The sequence below is a fragment of the Lissotriton vulgaris genome, chromosome 4_1 (assembly GCF_964263255.1).
Source record: "Lissotriton vulgaris chromosome 4_1, aLisVul1.2, whole genome shotgun sequence".
In the NCBI taxonomy this organism is placed as follows: domain Eukaryota; kingdom Metazoa; phylum Chordata; class Amphibia; order Caudata; family Salamandridae; genus Lissotriton; species Lissotriton vulgaris.
In genome coordinates, this window is record NC_141691.1 from 1245855166 (window position 1) to 1245881160 (window position 25995).

Consider the following 25995-nt stretch of genomic DNA (forward strand, 5'->3'; position numbering starts at 1 on the left):
AACGCAGGCCCTTTCACATGGGGCTTGCCCCATGTGAAAGGACGCATTGCTGGAGTTGCGTCACTTTTGTGACACACTCCAGCAATGCGTCACTTTTGCGCTTAAAGATACGTCAGAAATACTGACGTATCTGTACCTCCTTGCGACATGATGCGTCATACATTAAAAGAGAAGTGACGCATCGCTGCTTTCACGCAGCAATGCGTCATTTCTCATAAATGAGGCCCCATGAGCGGGCAAAATCAGCGCATCACACTGAGGTTTAGCGTTACAAAACCAGCATGAGTGGCACCATACCAAGGCTGGCTCTTTGCCTTACTTGAGTAGATTTTCGACTAGAGCAGCAGCTTTCTCACTTTAAACAGTTGCGAACACCCATATTGAAAAAATCTTGCTGGGTGCCGTTCTAGCACCCGAAAATAACACTAGCTATGTAGGAGAAAAAACTCTGGCACACAGAAATTGGCAGAGTTTTGCTGGAACTCTGCATTACAAGCTTAACGCAGAGTGGGCAAAACTCTCTGAACTCCGCCTGCGGAGCAGAATTTATCGACCACCCCTACTTTTAAGACTTTTTATATGTGATTTTTAAGAAACTTGCATCTCTTCAGCTATACAAGAATAATGATAATTCTTTCATGTTTTGTTTTGTTTTGTTTTGGTGTTGACATTAACTGGAAGGAATTTGGAGGTCAGTTGACACTACGTTCGTGAACCACAGCTAAGCAAGAACAAAGCCTAACAAACGTACATGGTTTTAAGAGCACCATAATGTACGAGGCATCTATTTTCACATTTTGCTCATGTTTATTTAGGGTGGAGCATACACTGGTATTTGAGATGGTGGGAATTCTGCCTGAGAGCATATAGCAGCTAGGAAGCCAAGGTTGCCTCTTTTAACCTAATAGCAAACTCGCAAATTCTACAAGTGACACATTTATCTAATAATTAAATTTTGCTTACACTAATATTAGGTTACAGAGATACAGCCTGATTCATGAAGAACGGGATTTGCGATTCTCAAATAGCGATAAATTGCGAATCGCTATTGAGAAATCGCAAATCTGAATTCATGAAGATTAGCGATAAAAAATGCGCTTCGCACGCGGGCGCAAATTCCGTTTGCGATTACCGATAATCGCAGAAAAATCGCTATTTCCGGCTACCCGCGTCGGGATTGCAAACTCGCAAATAGCGATATTGCGAGATCGCAAAATCGCGAGATCGGCAAAACGGGAAGTCGCATTTCGAGCACAGGGATGACATCACAACCAGGAAGCAGCCAGTTCCCATCCCCATTCACCACAGTGAGGCAGACCTCGAGGGAGCAAGTGGGAGAGCTGCTGCTATTCTGGTGATTTGTACTCTGCAACAACATTGCTGCCATGTCAGAGGAACCTGTTCCTGGCCCCAGCAACACCACAGGGCGGAAGAGGAAGCTCAAATTTTCAGAGCAGGAGCTCGAACATTTGATTGAAGGGGTGGTGGCCAACCACGACAAACTCTTTGGCAAAGACTCCAGGAGGGTCCCGGAGCAAGAAAAAAGGAGGATCTGGCAGGGAATAGCCTCCACCGTCAACTCCATGGGTGTGGCCGATAGGTCACTAGACGAACTGAAAAAAAGATGGTACGACCTCCGAGGTCGTGCCAAAGAGAAGGTGGCGGAGCGCCTTGGAGAGGCATCGGGCACTGGAGGTGGCGGACCTACAGTCCCTCCTAACACAGCCTTGGAGGACCAGGTGGAAGGCACCCTTGAGAGGGAGGCGTGCATTGGCTTCACACGTCTGGACTCATCCCGCCCCACTCAAGACACCCAATGTAAGTGGCATGCGACTGCGACCCTGTCCCCTATGAATGTCCATGACCAAATAGGCTCCCATAATGTCCCATAGTCATGCCATTGTTGCACATCAGGGAATGCCCTGAAGCATTGTGGGAGATGTAGTGTGGCCACAATGTAGTAGTACCACAATGCAGCCAGACAGGTTCCAAAGTACGCAAAGCCACTGCCATTCAGGGAATGTCACCCAGCATTCATGTAGCAACTGCACGTCTGACAGATACATGCAACTAATGATCGTCCACTTAACCTCACAGGTGGCGCTGAAAGCAGCGACAGCGAAAGGCTGCTAATTGATGAGGAGGCCCAGGAGGAGGAGGTGCCACCACAAACACAGGCACCAGCCCCTGCCGCTGCAACAACACCAGCAGCCAGGTCCACCAGCAGTGTGCCCCCTGCGTCTGGCGCACCACCTACAGCCACAGCCAGGCCCGCGACTATTGTGCCCCCTGCGTCTGGCGCACCACCTACAGCCACATCCAGGCCCGCGACTATTGTGCCTCCAGTCCCTGCCGCACCAGCAACGCCTGCTGTGACAACACCACCAGCTGGTGCTACAACATCTGGGCCCTCGACAGCGGCAACACAGCAGCCAGCCACAGTGTCAGGCCAGCAGAGCAGGCGTGGCAGGTCCCGCCAGCACACCACTGCAGCAATCAGCAGGAGGGGCAATGGACAGGGGCTGGCGCGTATGAGCGTCGAAAGACGCATGTTGCGGATCCATCAGCGCCAGGCACGGCAGCAAGGTGTCATTCAGCTCCAGCTCCACAAGATTGGGCGCAATGTGGCCGGAGTGGGTGACCGCATGGACCGCATGACGGCGGCCATGGCAGGTGTGGGGGACCACATGGACAACATGACTGCAGCCATGGCAGGTGTGGGGGAGGGAATGGCCCGCATGACTGCAGCCATGGAGGCCAACACTGCTGCGATGACTACTCAGCGCAGTGCAGCACGCCGGCGCCACCATCAGCTCATGAGCCGGCTGGCCGCCTACAGCAGGTCCACTTATGTTTCAGCCAATGCAACTTCACTGTTGTCGCGGCGGTCCCTAGCACAGCAGCACCAACTTATCCAGTGCTGTGAGGACATGACCAGGGTCCTGGAGCACCTGACCACGGCGGTTACAGCACTACACTCTCCTGCTCTACCTGCCACTGTTGGGAGTGATGATGTCAGTGAGGGGGCATCCAGCATCAGCAGCCACTCTGCCTCATAAGTCCCGCCACTCAGGTGCAGCACCAGGCCCACGCCAGGTCCAGGTGCCCCGGAAGAGGATGCGCCTCAGAGGCGCTTGGGTGGAACGCGCAGGAGGCGCACTTGAGTACATTTGACAATTACAGGCACAGGCTGACTATAAGCCTGCCCTGTCCTTTGACACAGCAGTATGCAGTAATACTGTTAGTAGAAGATAGTTGAACTGGTACCTTTTTTGTGATTGAAACAAATATATTTATTTTGCAGCACACATTAACGTTGTGTCATTATTACATTTTGCATGCATTAGTGATTTGTGGGGTGAGGGAAGAGGGTGCACTAGAAACTGTTCACTGTGATGTGGTTGCGACGTCTGTGGCCTTCAGCTGGGTTCTCCCCGCGTGCATGGCACGCATGTGCAGGTGGCCGGTTGTCCCCTTCAGATTCACTGCCAGAGATGTCGACAGGTATCCGGCGCTTGGTTGCAATGTTATGTAGTATTGCGCAGACAGCCACAATGCGGCAGCACACTGCAGGACTGTAATACATGGCTCCACCTGTCTTGTGAAGTATGCGGAACCTGCTCTTGAGCAGGCCAAATGTCCTTTCTATGCAATTCCTTGTCCGTATGTGTGCAATATTGTAGCGCCGTTGCTGTGGTGTAGCAGGGTTGAGGTATGGTGTCAGGAGGTATTCACGGAGGGCGTAGCCACTGTCACCTGAATGAGAGGAGCAGATGGTGATTGCCTGTGCTTCGCTCTTACTTCATAGCAATGTGACATTGTCGACAAAGTGTACTTACCAAGTAGGTGTCCTTCCCCAAAGTCTCCCCTGACCAGTCGTGTGTGGAGGCCACTGTGCCAGAATATGAAGGTGTCATGGCTACTCCCTGGGTACTGGGCGACAATGTCAGTGATGTATGTCTTAGCATTGCAGACCATCTGTATGTTGAGGGAGTGGTAGGACTTTCTATTGCGGAACATATACTCCGTGGCAGCTGGTGGGCAGATGGCGACGTGGGTACAGTCTATGCATCCGAGTACATGTGGAAAATGGGCTACATTGTAGAATTGTAGCTTGGTCAAGTCCAATTCCTGTTGGCTGGTGGGAAATTTGATGTGACGGTGTAGCTGGGTGAGCATGGCGTCAACAAAAGTGTGGAGGCAGCGTGACATGGTGGGCTGGGATATCCCCCCAGCAGCCGCTACTATCCCCTGGAAACTCCCGGAGGCCAGGAGGTGCAGGCTACACAATACCTGCACATGTGTAGGCACCGCATTGGTACGGCTTGTTGGGTGCTGCATCAGGGGATCAAGATCCTGTATTAGCTGCATTATCATTTCCCCATTCAGCCTGTATTTTGCATATATCTGCTCTCTGGTTTGGCCCAGCAAGGTGACCCGCTGGCGGAAAATCCTGTCCTGGATCCTGCGTCTCCTCCCTGCTAATCGCTGTAGCCTTCGACGTCTCACCACCATGTACATTCCTGGCATTGTGGAACTCCTAATGCTGCTGCTGATTGTCCTTATGTGTGATTGGTCAGGCCTGAACCTGTTGGTGATTGGCCAACGGTTTTTTAAATGTAATTTTTGCATGGCTTTTATGGTTACCACCTGCTTTGAGTTGTCCTTAATTTGCGCGGCGCAAACTGCGATTTTTGGGTTTTTCGCTATTTGCGAATTTTCATGAACGACGATTGCGATTGTATAGCGAATTCGCTATTTATTTCGCAGAATCCGTGGTTTGTCGCATTTTCCGATTCGCTAATGCTCTCCTACCGGGATTCTGCGAATATAATAGCGAATTCGCTATTATGTGTTTGCGAGTTCGCAATTTTGATGTTGAATGCCGATTACGGAAATTGCGCCCGCAAATGCATTTTCACAGCGATTGCGGGCGCAATTTTACATCATGAATCAGGCTGATAGTAACTTATTTTATGTAGCACTACATATTGCATTCTGTTGCTTCAAAGCACAGTAATTAACAGAGGGGAATCACCGTAGTTTAGTGGTGAGTATTTAACTCACGAAGTCATGCTTTATGCTAAGTGTTATCCACCAAATGCAGTATGAAACATTATCTACCCAATATAGATTAATAATGTTATGGCTGAATTTTGGTTAAATATGTAGCATTTTTGCCTCGTTTCTCACAAAGAGCTCCAATTAGATCCATTGTAACCCTAATCAGCATCAACAACGATGACATTTAAAGGCTTCACTAATTGGTGAGCAATTTAAAAAAGACTTCAACATAAGAGTTAGCTGGAAAATATCCCTGCGGTGGAACAAACCCCTGTTGTTAAGGTCTGACGTGTTTGCCTATAACTGTCACTGGTCTTTCGGTCACAAAGTTTAACTTCATTTTGAAATATTTGATAATAATGGACTTGGTATCCATGTTTGACATCTTACAGGACCTTACCAAGGTCACATTTTGAATAAAAATGATATCTGTGCATCTTGCTATTTTTTCACAGTTTGAGAAAGTATGCAAATGCATCTTTTCGAACTTCTGTTAGAACACTGGAATTTTAATGTCTCCTTTCAACAGGGACAGCTGGTGTTAGGGGGCGTAAGGGGAGTCACGCTACCAACCTGAGGGGAGAGGCAAAAAGAGAATTAAAAACACTGAGCAGCTGAAATAAAAATTACCACTTGCTGCTAGGTGATCCAGTGTGCTGAATCTGCATTATTTTTCTTGAATAAACTGTGATGAACCTTGCAGGTGTCCTGCTGCCGCCCCATGCGAGGTCTTCTTCGACCTGCAAGCACAAGCTACAGCAATGACAACACAAGAGGGTATAGGTATACTGAATTATAATACTTTTGATACTGAATACATTTTGGGAGATTATGGCAGGAGTTATCAGAACTCCATTCATTTCAATGGCCGGAGATGGGGCAGGCCGAAGAGGACCATGAGGTGTTGGGTGGCAACAATCTGTCATCACATGAGGGGGCAGGCTGTAGGATGAGTGCAGTAAGACGTGTTTTACTACATGTGGTTTCATTTTGATATGTTAAGAAGGTGCATCTGAGACTGAGTCCACCGCTTGAGGGGGCGCCTCTCTCATTTAGATTGTTACAAAAAAGGCGCCCAAGATAGCCATTTTCGATGCTCCTCCCTCAGCGCCTCCAGGACCCCACCTACCTGTAAGTAACTTTTCTATGCACAGACTCTGAAGGTTGCAAGTTATTTTTTTGTAATGTGATCAGTGGTCGCTTTTGATTTTTTTTATTCTGCATGTTAATGCTATTAATGGAAGTGCAGAGCTCATTTCAGAAACGGTAGAAACATAGTCATACTTTAAAGCTCAAAACTTGAGATATTGCCCTCACAGTGGGATGTTGTTATGGGAGTACCATCCAACAATGATGGAGATGGATTTAAAGTCTGGTTTTGTGCATAAAATGCACTTTTTCCCCGGAGTTTTATATAGTGGGAACAAGACCCGAAAGTGTCAGGTATCAGAGGGCCTTACATGAGCACCAGTTGCTTTACCCAAGAACACATCCATTTTTGTTAGGCAGATTAAGTGATTTGTCAAGAATCACAGGATGTTGTAGCGTCACTCCCGAGTCTGGAACCTGGTCCCCCAGATTTGAGATTGACCACCCTGGCCGTTAGGCCACATCCTTTCCCATTCTTTGCCCTCCTCATTTTGGCACAGGATGTGCAATTACGTCCAGGACCATCAATGTTCATTGGTAGAATAGAAAAATATGTCCTTCTATTTCATGGATTATAGCGAAAAGACCCCTAACATCATTAATTATTTGCAAGCAATTGCAAATAAAGCAGTTTGTAGGTATAATGCTAGGTTGTATAGTATTTGTGCAGGAAGAGGGATTTCTGCTCTCAGTTTCTGTATTTGACCAAATCATATGTGATCCCAGCAAAGCAGTTTAACATGATTTGCATCAATTCCTTTATCAACAAAAATGCTTGATAAATCCCAGAGTGGTTGTGAGAAGTTGGCCTGGCATATGCTGTCCACTAGTTATAGTGGTCACCTTGCAACAGTCCAAACAACCCCTTAGAGGTGATAGGTTAAAGACAACCTTTATTGAAAGCTATCCTAGTGGTTGCTATGGAGAGCAGCTTTTAGGCTAAGTCTTGGAGGAATGTAAAGCAGCTTGTTTTACCAGTCTATAATCGCGTGAATGACCAAATAAAAGGAGAGCCACACCAGGTATATTTATAAAATATATGTATTTATTCTAAACACATCCCACTAGTCTCTTTATGAGGCTAGAGGCAAAAGTACATACAGAAAACTCAATAGCACACAGTAAATTAGCACAATATACATTGAGCCCTAGGGGCGTACCAAACCATATAATAAAAAAGTGATATAAGAACCATGACTTGATTAGACACAAGGCCTAGAGCCTGTAGAAGTGCTGGTGCCACAAGGAACCACCCTGGGTAGTGACACAGGGGACCCACAGGGGACGCGTTCAGTGTCTAAACACAGCCACGGATCACCTTTAACTTCAATAGGTAAAGTCGCGGTTGGAAATTTAGAGATTAAGGACTGTTAGGAGAGGACTTTCAGCAAACCTCTTTAGACTTAAGGGGTTCTAGGGCCAACACCCAATGGAGCACTGGAGTGCTTGAGTTACCTCACCCAGGGAAGCAGGGTGCATAGGTGTCTTTTGGTGTCGGGAATCGTTGTTGATTTCAATGGTGATCTGCTGCAAAGTGCTGCTGCCGAAGAAGTGGAAAGTGTCCGGTGTGATCCAAGCCTGGATCGAAGATGAGAAGAACCTGAAATCAGAGAGGACAGAGTCTGTGTGACTTGCCAGTGACCAGAGGCACGATAGTTGAATGCCCACCCATGTCGGGTGATTTCAGGTGAAGAAGGTGAATCCTGACTCTTCAGCCACAAGGACCAGGAGGCGTCGATGATAACCAGGATCTGGAATAAAGCTGTCCCACAAAGGATGTTGAGTGCTGCGGTGTTGGTGCCTGGATTGAACCCAAAAACCCTTGGCAACAGCAACCCATGCAGAAATCAAAGAAATGCTTTGATGTGGACCAGCAAGGTCCGAGGGACTCACCACTTGGAGGGGAGTCAGGGCACGTCTGGAGCAACCAAGGAAGCCTAAGGAAAATCAGAGTTGCCTTCACAGGGACCCACCGGTCGACGGACCAGGGATCGCGAAGGAGCCTTGAGCTGAAATGCAAGAAGCGGGCTCACAGAACAATCGTGGAGTGTAAGCCCACAATCTTCAGTGCAAAAGGTGCCTCGGGCTTGGGCTATAAGTAACCCAAAGTACAACTACAGGAGATGTCGAGAAGTTGATGCACTTGCAAATGTGCACATTGTCCAGGAGTTCCGGTTCCATGTCACTCATGAGAGCTGCGGGTCTTAGCTTTGCTGGGGACTCGGGTCAGCCTCTGAGAAGTCTGAAAATCCTCTTTCTGTGTTGCAAATACATCAGAATCTGGTGGGAGCTTTGGAAATGCAGACTAGCAAGATGCTTTGTTGGTGACTGCCAAGCAGGGGAGTCACTCCTTGACCCCAAGGGAGATTCTTCCGTCCTCTAGTTTTTAGTAGAGCATCGAAGCTCCAGGATTCAGTTTTAGAGTTTCGTCCAAGTGTAATCTAAAGTCCTGTTGCCAGGGGTTCCTTACTTATATCAAGAAAGGGGTTGGACATACTCTGGGGACCCACATATGGGAGGGTCTGGAAAGAGAGGTGGCTACACCCATTTCCTTTGTCCAGTTTTGTGCCAGAGCAGGGGATGGTAGCCCCTGCAACCAGTTTGAATTGCTCTCAGAGTGCACCCACCCAGCCCCAATACAGTAAAGCCTGTCTGGGAGGTGGTTACACCTCCCTGTGACAGGAAACCTATTGTCCAGGCCTTCCCCTGCCAGAGTTTTGGTCAGCAGCAGGAGGCCAGACTCGTATCTGTGGCTGCAGCATCCATTTTGTGATGCCAGGGATCTTTAAAACTGGTACCGGGTATACCTGTGTGTACATGTCTTTCCCTCTAGAAGGGTGGAATTCTACCCCTACCACCAGGACTGGCGGGGGGGGGGGTTAGGATTCCAAAGTGTTTGACACCAAACATGACATGTTTTGGTGCAGCCATTGCAAAGTTAGCATTTACCTCAAGGTTGTACTGCACTTAAGAGTATATGGTCTGGCTGCATCACTGAACAGCCTCAGAGAATAGGTTCCGAAAGCTGCAGAAGGGACCTGCTCATGCATGGGCACCCTCTCACACGAAACCAGAACCAATCCCCTGCCTTCAGGATTGATAAGACCTGCCATAGGGGTGACTGATAGGTTTCTATGTGCAGTGTTTAAAGGTAGATATAGGTAACCTATATCTTAGCAAGGAGTGCATGCACCACCTTAGCCAGGCTGCAGTAGCAGTCCTGAGGTGTCATTTTGGAACGCTTCACAGGGGTGGCATAATACATGCTTCAGCCCCTGGTAGGCCTCTGGGGTACCTATGCCCTTAGTACCTGGTGTACCAAATACTGGGGACTCACAGGGGTACCCCAGTAACCAAACTGGAGTGTACCTAAAGTACATGGAATCAATTTAGAGAGGAAGCTGCTTGGTTGGGGTTCTGGTTAGCAGGGCCCTCTCCAGACTAAAGTCGAAAAACAGTGAAACATCAGCACAAAAAAGTGGGGGCAACCATATAGTCAGATTCCACCTTCCTACAGTGGTTCAGGTCACAGTTTGCCTCATGTCCTGAGTCCTGAAACCCTTTCTCATCTGATCTTTTGGCTCTCTGGACATGCCTATTTTGAATTAATCTTTAGTATGAAGATCACCTTGCTATAAAATAATGCTTCTATTATCTGAAGCGTACGCACATTGCTATTCACAATCCACTTCTGAAGCTACTATAGCCTTAGAGGTGACAACACAGTAGTAAGCACTGCGAGCTGAGAAGCTGCGAAAAGCGCTGTGAGGACGCGCTGGAAAGGGCGAGCCGAGCAGAGCCACGTTGAGCTCGCCCAGCTGATACCAGGCTACCGGGTCCTCCACGAACCCTTGGTTACCCCCCCCCCGCACCCATCACTGTCTCCACCGGTACCGCTGCCATTTACTGGACACGGACGCGCTGACGGTTGCCTCGGCTGACGGCTGCTGCTCCACCCCCACCGCATCACCGCATCGCTGCTCAACCTGCTCCACCTGTGCTGCGGTTGGAGGCCGGTTGGGAGGTCGGCGGCTTGGCGGTCAGCATTTTGGCGGGTTGTGGCTCTCCCCAGGCTCCTGGGGATCGAGCGGGGCAGAGCGGACAGGCCGGGAGGACGTCGTTGTGGGGCAGAGAGCGGTAACGGCACTGAGGAGGTGAGGAGGTGGAGGTGAGGGAGCAGCCACCCACCTTGCTTTCAGAAACTATTGAAGACAGCTGAGACAGACGCGCCGACAGAGCATCCTAAAAAGTGACCAGAGAAATCCTGCAGGGGCATAAGGTTGAATAAATCACCTCCACTGTACGGAAAGGCACAGGAAGGCAGCACCATACCATAAGAAAGCACTCCAGATCCATCTGTTACAGGGCTTGAGGCACTTTATATAGCCCAACAGACAGATTTCGGGAACGCACTACACGGACCAGGGAAGCTCATACTAGGTTTGGAATCCGAGAGTCCAGTCCGTGTTTTCGCATTCCGTGTCCTGTGCATTCAGCATTTGAGGCGAGGCGGCGGCAGGCAGAGGCGGGTGAAGCGAGGAAGCAAGGAAGCAAGGAAGCAGCAGGCGCTGTCCCGGCCGCCGCCCCCCCCCTCCGACCCAACCCGAGCTGAGCAGCGGCGGTGAAGAGGTAGCGAGCAGTGGGAGGGCTACCCTTAATACCGCGAGCCACCTGCCTCGAGCCTCACAGCACGGCGGAGAGCCAAAATCTGCCACACAGTGACTCAGTGATACAGTGATAGAGTGAGACTCACAGGAGGCAGAGACCTGGCCTGAATCGACCAGCGGGGGACAGCCGTCACCAAAGAGAACCTGGGGTACGAAGAACACATCAACCAGGTACGTGGCTACACAACAAAGCTACCCCAGTAGGAAAGCATTTTTCTGCCACCCACGAAACCGATCAATCAACTGTTAACAAACTGTATGGAGCTAACAAACACCCAACTGACTATTTTATTCTCTCACAACCTAAAGCGGCCCACACCGACAGTTATTCACCTACTAAACAAGTTAAATAGATAAACTTTCATTGGGAAATAGACTTACTCTCCTTGATTCACATGCAGTGGTGAAAAAGAGTTTAAGCCAAGATCCTCCCGGAGCAATGAGATCCGGCAAAGTAAGAAAGTACACTGCTCCCAAGCGAAGGAAGTCCAAGCAACTTGACGCAGCTGGGGTTCAGGGCCACGTCAAGCACACCCCAAATCCTCAGAAACCCAAGAGCCTAACTCTACGGGATTATTTTAGAAAGACCCCGTCTAAAACCACAGAACTAATACAACAAACAGAGCAACATCCGCAAGTCGTGGAGGCAACCACCTCTACAACCTCTACAACCTCTGACCACCAAGGGTCTGACCTTAAAGCACCACTGAAAAACTGGGCATTCAACACAATGCCAGCAAAAGGGCCGCAAGATATCTATTTTTTTGGGTCCACCTGCACCAACCAAAACAGGGTAGACACCCAAGCAGTTTCTCTAAACTCCGGAGATGCCCTTCACCCCTCAGGCAGACGATAACGGGACTGCCCTTCCACTGCAAACACAGTTGGAAGACATAATGTGTTCAACAGAAGCTTCTCCTTTGCTGACACAACTCCCACATTTCCCGATTAAGCCACTCATGGGCCTCTCACAGCAAACAACGACAGCCCAAATCCACGGGCAAGTCGGGCCACCGCAATTTAATGACAGCTGTCAACCTCCAAACTCGCCAACCTCACCAATAACTAAAACATTAACAGAACCAACAGACGAAAGTCTATTACACAAGTTATCTTCACCTTTTGGCCTAATAAGAACTTTATGCCCAAACCAATCAGCGCAGAAGGCAGCAAATGATCAATCCACGTCGAATTTGTCACTTTTTTTAAAAACACCCCAAATTTCTCAAACCCGAGTCCCACTCTGGATGACAAACTTAACACAGAAGAGGACACCACGACCAGCGCTTGGCCCCAACTATTGCAGACCCTGCAACAAATTGTGACCGCACTCAACTATCACTCAATAAAATTAGAGGTCCAAGTGGATCTACTAAACACTTTGGCACTCTTTACGTCAGGGATTGATGGTAAACTAGATCAACTGAATTCATTAATCTTAAGAGCGCAAGCATCCGCAAATTTTGCACAACCAACGTGCTGCTGCTCTCCAATTATCAACTCCCTTTCCCTACTCCCTGATTGCCTTTCCACAGTTATTAGGGAAGTAAAGCAGCTGAGGGGGGGGGGGGTAACGTGTCAGCCATATTGCAACCCACTAAACATCAAGAACAGGACAACCCACCGAAGGACTGCGAAAACAAAAAAACAAAAACAAAGGAAGAAGAAGCTGATATTAAAGGATCTACCAACCGCCTTCAATCGATGAATGATCACCTTCATAGCGCTCTAACAAATCCAACTCCGATGGTTGAAAACTGTACTCTCCCATCATCAACCGGGCCTATAAATCAGCATGTTAAACCTGAGGACAGACGAATCAACAGTCCTGATTCCTTGCCCGTTCTATCAGTCCTGGACTCTGCCAGACCTTCTCCCCCCTGCAGCAAACGAGAGCGCAAACGTCAACGAAAAGCGAGGAACAAACTCAGGGCTAACTCCAACGTGGCCCACCAGAATCTCTTCCCCATCTTCTCGATTGTCGGAAATAAAAAATCCTCTATAGAGCCCAGCACAGTGGCACCGACAATAAACTCAACAACAACCTCGAACGGACCAACTGTGGACTTACCCATTCAACAATGGGCGAGGAGCCCTCAGATCCTAAGCACATCAACAATCGCCTCGGCAATGAAAACAGAGGGAAGTGATCCTGCAATAAGTACAAGGGCGAGTCCAGTCCGGTCAAGCACAAGGATGAGTCCAGTTAGGTCAAGTAACACTGAGCAGGAATCTGCGGCAGGTAAATCCCAGCCCCTAATGGACCTTTCCCCCTCTGGAAATAAAAAAACAACGTCAAAATTGAGTCTCACCAAAACCATTCGCCATGACATAGCTGCACGGTTCAGACAAACTTCACAATTAAAACAGGCTCCCTCCCAACCACCACAGAAGCCACATCAAAACAGATCTGATGCTACAATCGAAAAACTGATCCCCAAACCCACAATTCCACCTGAGCCGCGAAGTGACAACCAATCGTGTCACCGAATTTTATTAGCCCCCGAGTACAAATCTAAGGGGCGGCACGATATTCTCAACAGATCAAATCTGCTGAAATTAGCGGAAGCCATACCGGGGCTAGCGGGCCTGGATACGAATAACATCGAATCCATTGAATTTCTTTCCCCACGAGGAAATCAACCCTCTGAGGTCACTGTTGTTACTTTCACGCAGGCAGGATGGGCAGGAGCCTTTCTCGAACACAAAGCCATACTGCAGAATTGGGGGATTAGAGTGCACCCTTACTCAACGCCAGGGTATCCAACCACGCTGCTATCAGGAGCAATTACATCCAACAAGCCGGCCTGCACTAAAAATACAGAGCATGGGAGGCCGTTCTCTGTTCTAAAAAACGCCTCAGGGCCGGATACAGAACCTAAAAGCCCTGAAACAGCGGCGAGAAGCAATGAACCAGATCACACCTGGGGATGGCTGCCAGCAGTGTTGGCCACAAAAAGTAGAACCTGACCACCTGCGACAAGACCATTAGCAAAAAAATACAACTCACTAAAACCACTCCCTTCGTCAGGGGCACAACAGCACAATGGGGTCAGTGGCAACGGGAAGCCATTTTTCTCACTGTGCTCATGGAACATATGTGGCCTACACCAAAAAATCATAAATGAAGACACCATGTCCTTCCTGGGGAAACACGTGGCAGTTGCCCTGCAGGAGACTTGGGAGCTAGAGGGTCGCCCCATTGAAGGATTCATTGAATTTCGGAAGCAGGCTCTGAGGGATAGCCGCTTCGGCCACCCTAAAGGCGGGCTCTCCATATACATATCTAATAATCTAAAAGGTGAACTGAGCCAACTTAACTTGAAAGAAGACTGGCTATTGGGGAGCAAAATTAAACTACGGAACAGACAGCGACTACTCCTACTTATAAATGTGTACATCAATCCTAACACCCGCACAAAAAAAGACCATCTGGCCAGATTTTGCGAAACCATGTATGATATAGCAACAGAATATCCCAACTCGGACCGCATCATCACTGGAGACTTTAACACGAACCTTTTCCACGGGAGTACAGCAGACTCAGAAGGCCCCAATCTGACCAGTATTATTGAGGATGTCCCCCAATCTAAACCCCCCATGCAAACTTACAATACACTAGGCGAGACCACTGTGTTAAGACTTTACAACGCAGGATATCTGGTGGTGAAAGGAAGATCAGCAAGCGATTCCCCCCCAAACTGGACCTGGTCAAATGGAAGAACAAAATCCTACCTGGATTTCGTTATTTGCAACTCTGATTTTCTATCCAATCTGGCCAGCTTCTCCGTTCTGCCAAGACTTGAGAGCGACCACAGGCCATTGGTCGTTTCCTTTGCCACAAACTTAATTCTCCACAAAAAGGCACCACTCACATATAAAGGAATACACTCCGACAACCTAAAACGCCTGAAATGGAACGAGTCTAACGGACAATGTATCCTAAAAACAAGCAAGGATTTTATCACGTGTGCACTTGACCAAATGGCCTCCCCAACAGCAATATGGTCGCAGTTATGTACACATTTGATGAGACTTTATCCAGCGACAAGGCAGGGCCTTAACCGCACTCCACCAGTAGGAGCAACAGCACTGCCCATGATACAAACACTAAAAAGAACGAGAAATAACGCACTGAGGCTGCTCTTAAAATCCCCAGAGAACAGCAACCTCCTCGACATATATCGTCATGCCCAAAAGGCATTTAGGAGGGCAGTTACCCAAGAGAGAAAGGACCAGGAATCTCAATTCTGGGTCAAACTGGTATGGGAAAGTAAACAACAAAACTCAAAGTCATTTTGGTCACTTATCAACAATATTGATCGAAACATAACATCATTTGGATCAGCGAACATCCAGGAAGCAGACTGGATCCTGTACCTAACAGAGCATTTCCAGGCACAAGACAACCCTGATAGCCCTGGATTAACATGGGATTCTGACACTGGCACGGGTGCAACACCGAACCCTCCACTCGATCAAATGCAGGGGCCTTCCTCATTTGAGGAACTGTCAGAAGAAAGAGTAGTCAAAGCTCTTACCAAAGGAAGACAAGATGGAGCACCAGGCCCGAATGGCCTGCCGCAGAGGCTATTCAAGTCCGATGTCCCTTTCTGGTCCATAGTGCTATTAAACCTCTTTAACTACACCCTGACCCACCAAACTATCCCGGACTCTTGGAGAGGTGCTATTATCCATCCCATCTATAAAGCCGGTCCACGAGGCAACCCAAACAACTATAGATTAATTGCCTTGTTGGACATAGAGGCAAAACATTTTGCAGGCCTCATTTTGGAGGATCTGAGACAATGGGTAAAGAATAAAAATCTGATCCCTTTCAATCAAACAGGATTTGTTGCCAAATCAGGAACAATGACAAACTTACTGGCAACCTCCACCATCAACGACAAAGCCCTCACAAAATCCAGGTCGATTTTTTGCTGCTTTGTCGACTTCAAAGCAGCATTTGACAGGGTGCCTAGGGCAGCGCTGAGGCAAAAACTGAAGCAGTGGGGAATCCCAGACAATATCTTGAACCCCATCATCCTGCTGTACTCTAACACATGGGTCCGAGTGAAGTTAGGGTCTGGCACGCATCTCTCCCGGAAAATCTGGACCTCTCGTGGAGTCAAACAGGGATGCGTGCTGGCTCCCCTTCTCTTCAATCTATTCATTGCGGACCTATCAAGCACCTTTGAGGAAGTAATCAGTCATCCACCAAAAGTAGGAGGCACGGCATTATGCAATCTTTTATATGCCGACGACTTGGCATTGTTCAGTCTCACCAGAGTGGGGCTACAGAGACTTCTGGACGCCTTAACGCAATATACGGCTAACAACCAGTTAGAAATTAACATGAAAAAAACTATGGTTGTCCCGTTTGGCAAAAAATGCTACAGAGGTGGAGGCTGGACAATAAACAAAGAAAGTATTTTAATCGGCCAATCGTATAAATACTTAGGGGTCCATTTGGACTCCAGGGGCAGTTTTACTAAACAGAGCACTGTGATTGCAGCCAAGGCAACAGCGTTAATGATATCCCTGGCTAAGCTATCAAGGAGACTCTCAGGCCCCACGGTTTTGCCCTTACTGGAAGTGCTTAGAGCTAAGATCGGGCCAACTCTTTCGTATGGTATAGAGATCTTCTAGGGGAAAATGAACAATTCCCTAAACAAACTGACAATCAAACTCTATAAGAAATTGCTTCACCTGCCAAGGTCCTCCTTGCCAGCACAGGTCAGACTAGAGCTGGGCCTAACAAACTATGAATCTTCTAATGTTGGCTCATATCTTAATCTGATCCACAAACTAAGGAAGGCAGAAGCTGGTACCTTGGAACTCCTGGTCTGGAATGAAATCAGTGTGAGCAATCCGGGAGGAACTTATGGTCGCCTTCTAAACGACTATATCCAACAAACGTCTGCTGCAGATCTCTGGGCTCTCAACCCAAGCCAGACTGTCTTCAAAAATACAATAAAAAAAGTTACAAAACTGAAATCCTTGATCATGGATAAAGCTCTCCTTGCGAAATGCAGCCATGCTTGGGCAGTAGTCAACTCCTATAAACGACTTCATCCGGCAAATTATCTGTCAATAACATTCTCCTATCATTTAAAGCGATGCCTGATCGCCCTAAGATTGGGAGATTGGCGCTTCCTACAAAATCTCCCTGCATGGCGTCAAAAAAAGGCTGATCAAACGTGCAGAGGGTGTGGGTCAGCAAACGAAACTTTTTTGCACGTGCTTTGTATATGTCCCTTCTTCATTTTCCAACGCTGACGCCTACTCAGGCCGGAATGGAACAGGCTGGGAGTTCGGACTTGCAGACACGCCATCACTGCTGCTCTGTCCTTAGAGAACACTGACTTAAACATAAAACTGGCCAAATTTGTTCAGTATGCCTATAGACTCTTAGAAAATTTGGACCACTGTGCAGAATAATGTGCATCTAACCCCACATGCATTGTCCGGGAGTGCTAATTTCTAAATTGCCGTAGCAGCAAGCACTGATAAGAAAGCCACATTGCACTCTGTTTTTATTTCTATTTTTTTCATTTTTTAATTTCTTTTAAGTTGTAAGATTGTATTAATGTGCTGGAAGAATCTTTTAAAGATATGTTTTTATATATCTAAATAAAGAAGTTATATATATATATATATGCTTCTATTATCGTTAACGTAGAATGCAGATCAGTGCTATCCATCAATCAAGTTTCTTAATTGACCTTCAGGTCTAGTTTGCGCTACATAAAACTCCACAAAAAGAATAAAAATGAAGCCCTGCAACCGACGTAGGTGAGCGTTTGATGCAGACTGACTAGATCTTAGTCTTATCCAATTAATGGATAATTGTGTGATTCAAATGCAGAGAGACAGTGTCCAGCATCACTAAATTCATGTGCTTTGTTATCCGACATAAAAAGATAATTATGCTTTATAGGATTTATAATCATCTGCAATTCCTTATTATGTTTACTGCTATAGCACCAATTCACTTCAGAACTTCCAGCCTGCAAATTGCCTTGTTTGATTCCAGACTCAGCAAGTGCTTGAAGAGCATTGGGTTGTGTAAGGAGGTCTGAGGCTGGTGCAGTGGCACAAGCCACAATCTTAAAGGATGGGCTTTACTCACTCTAAGGGACTCCAACTGTGCTAATTGGGACATTGTGGCTGAGATTGTTGAATCTTATTTGAGAAAGGACTAGGCCTAGATTGGCATGATCAGGCACAAGGCATTTCCCCGGGAGTCTGGAGCTGGTTTTGCCATGAGCAGAACTGTGTGTGTGTATGTGTGGGTGTGTTTGTGTGTATGTGTGTGTGTCAGTCTTTCTCGCTCCCTCCAACTTTTAGATGGGAACAAATTAGACAGGATAAGGTTGTGTTGAATCCCCTATATGTAACCAGCACGTGAGGAGGAATACAGGGGGAGAACATGTGCCACACCTCCCACCAGAAAGGACTCCAGGCTTGGCTCACACACAGCGCAAGGCCTTTAAGAAAATTCCCATGCAGGACCTCAGCACCAAACAGATGCATACCTTGGCAACACATGCATTGAGCACCCTCTCTTCCTTGCTCAGGGGTCAGGTGTAGCTGCCAGTGCCTTGAGGCTAGTGCAGGCTGTACGGCATAAGCCAATGACAATTGATTGCAATAGCTGATGCCCTTTCAACCCAACTTAAATTAGAAATGGTTTTAAAGTGGCTGTACTCTCAGAACATTCTCTGAAGCATCTTTAAAGGTTAAAGCTCAAAGGCATTTTTAATCATGGTATGTGGCATTGTCAGAGTCAATTGCAACATAAAAACGCAATATAAGTAGATTTTCAAAGGCATGCATGTGCGCAAGTGTATGGAAATGAAAGGTCTGGGCCCATAAGTTCTGGACCTATTCTAGAATCACCATCTGATGGTTCTTTTGAGCAGCATGTAAGCATGGAGGGGAGAAAGTCATTAATATTGCCCATCAATTCAACAGGAATTTCTCTGGACATATAGTAACCACAGACAACTACGTGAGGTTAGTAACTTTATTACAAAGCCAAAAATAACTGGACATAAAACAACTCAAGATGAGCGTGGAAATATATCAGAATCAGCATAAAGCCAAACCTGTGCATCCAGTTTGAATGGTCGGCTGATGAACATAAAGCATTAATCTATCCCTACACGAATGCTAAAATGACATCCTTACTAATTAACTTCAGAGACAAGAAATTATAAGGTGTCAGCCTGTGGAGTCTTCCTAAGAAGCTTCTCAACCATCGATGGGTCAATAGCATAAAGCTATTGAGACAGTTCTTGTTCTAAGGGGCTCTCTCTCCAAAGGCAGAAGGAGAAGTGGGCACTTTCCCTACTTTCAACATCCCAATATTTCAGGTATCCTTCTCAAGAGCCTTTGCGGGTCACACCATCTGCATTGAGTACCATCTTAAAGGTCGTTTTCCATGGGATAACGGCGTTCTCAGGTTGCAACAAGCTGACCTTGGTTCCCAAGCCTTCTGTGTGGGACAAAACAGCCTTCCTTTATTGACTCAAGTTTACGACATATCTTCTTCTCTCCTTGCCTGACTAATAAAACAAAGACGTTATTCTAGCTAACTTGAGCACTTCTTTCCCCTGTAGCAAAAATTGAGAAAGAACAAATTTCACAGCACACATGAAATTCAACTGTGAATTCTAAAGCAAGAACTTCCAGGGAAAATGCATTTCAGGCCTAGAAGAATTGGCTAACATAAAAAAAATGGCATGTAAGCTTTACGAAATTGCATAGGAAATAAGGCATATTCAATTGATACATATACCTACATTAAAAGGACACGAATTATAAACACTTTTAATACATGAGTAATTGTCGGTTTCACAACACCAGTTCTTCACATTAATGTTTTCTACGTGTTACATTCACTTTTTACGTTAATTCTCCATGTTACTTTCAAATGGCCTAAATACATCGGGCAGATTTATGAGGCCGTTGCGCCTCTTTGCGCCGCAATTGCGTCACTTTTTTTGACGCAACTGCAGTGCAAAAAATGCGCCCTATTTACAACATGACGCATCTAGGAGATGCGTCACGTTGTAAAGCACTGCGCCATAAGGAGGCGTTCCTGCGCAGGGGGGGGGCGTTCCTGCGCAGGAACGCCTCCTGAAAGTGGCTGAGTGAAATCTATGAGATTTCACTCAGTCACTTTCAGGGCAATGCTGCGTCAAAACCCTGCTCCTGCTTGAAGTAGGCGTAGGTCTTGACGCAGCATTGTGCAGATGGTGTACCCCCGAGCCTTGCTGGAGCTGAGTCGCGCTTGCGACGCAACTCCAGCAATGCGCCACATTTCTGGCACAGATGCGCCACGCATCTGTGCCTTTTTTGCACCATGGTGCGCCGCATTATAAATGCGGCGCAGCATGAGTGGCGGAGCTGTGGCGCACTGTGGCGCACGTTAACTGGCGCATCCCTGGGGATGCGCCAGTTAACATAAATCTGCCCCATCATGTTTCATGTTTTAACATTTTGAAATTCTAACACTTCACATTAATACGACAAAGGGTTATATGTAGATACGCTCTACACATGTTATTATAATAAACCCCTACAAATAAGTTGTGGTTTCCGCTACATCCGAAATATTGTAAAGTGGGCAGTGTATAGCAATATTGGACCGCAAAGGGCAAGCACTAACAAAGCAAAAGGTGAATTAAAGAAATATGAGCATAACAGCAGGCAATGTCAAGGTGGGTTCTTCAGACACAGAGAAGCATGGGACTTCTTTATTGCCCGTCTTAGCACTAGTTGAGGATCTCAGTAGAAATTGGTTATGATGAATGGTGCAATACATCAAGAATGCATCACTTGGGTATTGCCGGCTGTAAGGGGCCTCATTTATTGAGGTGTGCACTTAGTATGAGGGAATATTGCTTGAATATTTTTGGCCTCTGTTTCTTTTGAGTAGCCAAAATTCTGAAACAGCCAAAAGAACTGTAAAAAGTGACTGCTGCCGGCAGATATCATACACAAATACAAGTTTTCTACTGCAGTCTTAATTGTTCTTAAGGTAGAGAGCACTTACATTTTTGGGCAATTAAATCTAGGTGAAAATACTGTTTACTGTTTCAGTTTCAAAATACATTATTCGGTTAAAAACAAGTGATAACCATGAAAGTAGCATGAGAAATACGATATACAATGGGTTGAATGACCATTATTTACAATATCAGCAAGAAGAACATATTAAAAAACATAAATACATCATTAAAATTAATTCATTTGAAGGGTTTTACGACATTTAAAAACCAGTTTAAGAAATTCGGAGAGTGAGGCTACCATAAAAACAGATTCCATTTTCTGGAACTCTAAGAACGCAAGGCGGCATCTATATACATTTAGGTCTTTAAGAATTGGGATGATAAGTTTTCTGCGATAGTAAGTATAAAATTTACAAAAAAATAAGATGTGAATATCGGATTGCAGGGACACATCATCACTGTTTACTGTGCATCAGCTATATACGTTATCTTGAAGTGCAAAGCTTTAAGTGACTGACAGTATACTGTAAACTACACACATTTTTTCCCCAAAAACTTTTTTGTGGTGGAAACTCCCCCCGTACTCACCTTTTACATTTTGGGCTCGCTTGCTACGTTTCCCCATATATTTTCACCAGGTCTGAAATTTTTTCTCCCTCGCATTTAAACCCACCACTCACAACTGTCTTTCAAGGGTAGAAGTGAAACATTGCTTTGCCCTAATCTACTGCCCCCTATCACTCCATCTCGTCCTAATGAGGCACTGCCCAGAGAAGTGAGATTGGAAAATGCTGAGGGTGAGGGAAAACAGCAGTGCTTCACCCTCCCTCTTCCTGTGGCTCTCACATTCAATAGCTGGAGCCGAGAGTCATCGAACAGGGAAGTCTCTATAGCCTCTCTCTCATTTTGGCAGAGATTAGAGGCAGGGATGGGCCAGCAGAGACCTCACCCTACTTTCTGTCCCAACTCGTTTTAAACATGTTTATAACTTACTATTGAGACCATGAAGAACCGCATACACATAGACTGCAGGAGCTGTGAAAAAGAGTGCTTGGACTTTTTAATGATTTGTGTCATCTATGTTTTTTTTTTAGATTAGATCATTCCATTCTCATAGGTTTGGCTGTTTTGCTAATATAGCCTCTCTCTGCTAGCTATAATGTCAATTAAAGCCCCACTCCTGTGTTATTGCCCATCGTTCAGCTCAGGCCATTTGCATTGGGGTGTGCTTTTAATTGCTGGTTTGGCCCACTCCAGCTATTGTAATTCATTTTGAAATATGTATAATATATTGCTCATCCATATTGCCTTAACGTTCTTAAAATCTGCACTTTTTCCAAAATATTTACCATTAGAATATGGCTTCTATATTCTTGCATTTCAAAAATGTGTACTGTGATATGCATGATTTGAAAGTCCTATCAATTATGATAATATTAGTGGTGTTTCTTCTGAGCCTGCATTGAATAAAATTATTTTACAATTAACTTAATTTCTATTGGATGTATTTCTATTATAAGGTGACATTAATGGTTCTTCTGTGGTCCCAAGGCTCATGTTACTCTTTGCCTTCCTCCACTTAGTGATTTGTACAACCATCATCACCTTGGTGATTAAGAATACTACATGTAAATATAGATGAGACAACTAAACCTAGTGATAATTTTTCAGACTTCCCTACATCTTCAGGCCCTCAGTTACTAACTTTGGCAATTGTACAGCACCGCAAGCCTTCCTGCTGTGCTGCCCTACGTCAAAAGAAAAGGGCAGGAATGTGTTGTATCTATGAGATACAGTGCATTCCTGTCCTCTTTTACTGTGCCGATGCACAAATAACTGCCTAGCGCAAACACAGTCTCCCTTGCACCATGGTGCAAGGGTGTCTGCATTTAAATCAGGTTGTTTTTGTGCAGCCTTCACAAAACAACCGCTACACCACCCCAGGGGATGCATAGGCTTTTGACGCATTCTCAGGTTTGCAGCATGTTGTAAATCTGGGAATGTGTCAAATGCCATGAGTGTAAAGTGGGAACACCCACCATAACGCCCATGGAATGCCTCTCCGAAGCAGTGTGAGACAATGCAGTGACTTGCACTAAGTTGCCTTACACTATATATATATGAGGCTATTAAAAGCCATGCAGGGTTGCTTGATGTGGCCTCGTAGATATGGCTAAGCCATGTGCCCACCAGAAAGTCAAAAAAAGTGACGTACTGGAAGCACAGGGCTTGTAAATACGCCCCTTAGGTCTTGAAAAACGACATATTTGCTAATCTAATATAAAACTCAGATATATAGCATGTATAATAGACTGATATGCTATGCATTATATACCATGCTGATGTGACTGTGATACTTGTACTGTCAATTCATGAAAAGAAATACAGTTTTTGGTTAAAAAAATCAGATATCGGGTGACAAACATTTCAGTTTCATATAGCTCCTACTGAGCCTATGATTCTGCACACAAAAGAAAACAACTTTACAAGTGTAAAATCTATCTGCCATTTTGCAAAGACTTATCATTCATTCATTCAACAAACTTTATTTCGGTCATTGGAGGCCATAAAGAGTAGAAAATACAATTACATATTTAGCTAAATTAGAGCATATTGAAAAACGTAATCGACGACAGGTTGTAAAAAAATAGCCACAATGCATTTTGGTTTATCCAATGTCAATACAACAGTTAAGAATAAGAATGATCAACACCAGAGAAAAGATATTAAAATGTTAAAAAGCTAAAAAAAAAACAATGGAAAGATATTTATGGTTGCTGGGGTGAGTTTAGCAGAACCCTACACCTGTGCCACATAGAATTAAGGAATCGGGACACAGCAAAAACTATGGGTGGTGTGTATCAGATCTTCGAATTCTATTCACCTTCAAACACTGCCTGCAGTCCAGATTTCTGCAAAGTAGTACGAGCCAACGTGGTCTGGCGGATTTATAGCCAGGCCCCAAAAAATTAACATGAATGCCGGACTTGTCAGGGCTATTTCAAGCGCAACACCAAATGGAGGGATCTTTTGACCATTTGTTTGTAAATGCATGAACCGGGAGGGTCCCTGTTCTAAACTGGATATACAGCTTCCTTGCCATGGAAGGCTGTATATCATCTAAGAAAGGCTCAAAGAGATACTGGGCTTTAATATTAAGAAAGTCAGCCATTAGGTGCCCGAGTTTGGTGTTCCCCAGTAGATCAGCTAATTTGAGAGATCTATAGTCTTTTACTAGTTCAAGTCGTGATATTGTCGGGGACACTTCCTCTGGATAGCTCCATAGGTTAGGCATGCCTAATCTCGTGCATACTTCTTTTATGTATTTGAACCATGGCAATTTTCCTGCCCCCGGGGGTCCCATAACCCCTTTGAGTTTGGTTTGATAGACTCCTAGTTCAGGAGTCGCCCACATTTTATGCCAAAAGGTCAGTGGTCTGAGTCAATCTCCTCTGCAATGGGTTTGATTCCTAAATCCAGGTGCAGGGGTTAAGGGAGGTGCTTGGTGGTAGGCCCAAGAGCTTTCTCATGTATTGGTTCTCTATTTTGGCCAGTCCGCCAGAGGGATGGTGACCCCATAGTTCCGCCCCATGCATTGCAGCACTCCTTACCTGTGCTTTATATAACTCAGCCACCGGACCTGGCGGCTTGTATAGGGAGTTCCTAAAGGTTTTAGCGATTCCCCCACCATCTGCGATGTCCTCAAGCTTGCCTTGTCTAGTTGTGGGCCCCATTCGAAGGTTTCAGACAACGTAACACCAAGGTAATCTAAGACAGTCACTCTCGCTAACATGGTGCCATGGTGCAATGTACTTTGCACTACCAGGAAGAAATCACGGCCGACTGATCAGGATTACTCTATCCTCATAACGCGACCGAGCAGATTGCTGACGCGTCCTCCCTAGGCTTTCGATTGCTGCATTGCCGGTTAATTACCCTAGACTTCACCTTGCCCTGCCCAGACCGCTTAGGGTGGGCTTATCTGGCTACAAAGGTTTATATTGTTTAGGCATTATTAATGTCCTGATGATGATCCCCATGATTATATTGTGGGATCGAAACGCCGCCGACTTTTCCTATACACCATATACTAAAAACGTATACCATGTGTTACATGCTTGTAATGTTGTTACTTGAATTTCTGTTGCATTATTAACTACAGGAATCTGAAGCTCTTGCCTAAAAAAGCCTTTTTTGTTTGTTATTCTCTTCACCATGCCAATTTGTATGTGTTAGGGTACAGGCTTGTGCCCCACTACGAAGAATTGCTGAAGGAAATTCTTGTTGATTCCTTTCATTAAAAAAAGTAAAAGATTGAGACCTCTGTACGGCTGGATATGTCATAACTAATATAGTATCCATTGTGTCTATATTGATTGTTGTCAGAATTTTGTTTATGCATGGGACCACTGTTGCTTTCATAAAAAGGAGTATGGTTGCCATCATATGCATTATGACTGTTATTATACTAGGGCTTCGGATGACATCTGGCTGGACCATGGGGATTACTTCAACAACTTCCATTGGAGGGCCATTCCTAGATAGGCTAGGAGTTAAATGGTCCGAAGAAGTTGGAGGAGAGTTATTATGCATGTCTACACCTATCCCGTCATTATCTAAAACTCCCCAGTGAGATGAGAGTTGTTGGTCCCCTGGTTCGTCTCTGTTGCTACTGAGAATATATTTTGACTGCTGCCCACTAGTGTTTATCCTTGGTTCCCTCTTGGCCCCCCAAATCCTGATACAAGGGTTATGGCCACCTTGCATCGCGCGCCAATTCACCTCCTCTAGGGCCCCATATCTATTTGCAACTGGGATGTTAAAGAGGGGCCTAAGGGGTTGACCTGCAATTGGATAGGGATGGTACCTATTTGTTGGGGTCCTGTATGTTGGAGTCCAAGGTAGGGTGTAATTGTAAAAACAAAAATATATATCCAGACTTTGAGCTCAAACCTCAGTACGCAGTGCATGGGGACTGGCAAACTGGCCTGCTAAAGTTTGTACAGTCAGGGGATTGCTAAAGTTGATGACTATACAGTCTCCTTGTATTGATTTTGGATGTTTGCCCACCCATCCCACTCTTTGATCCATTAAAA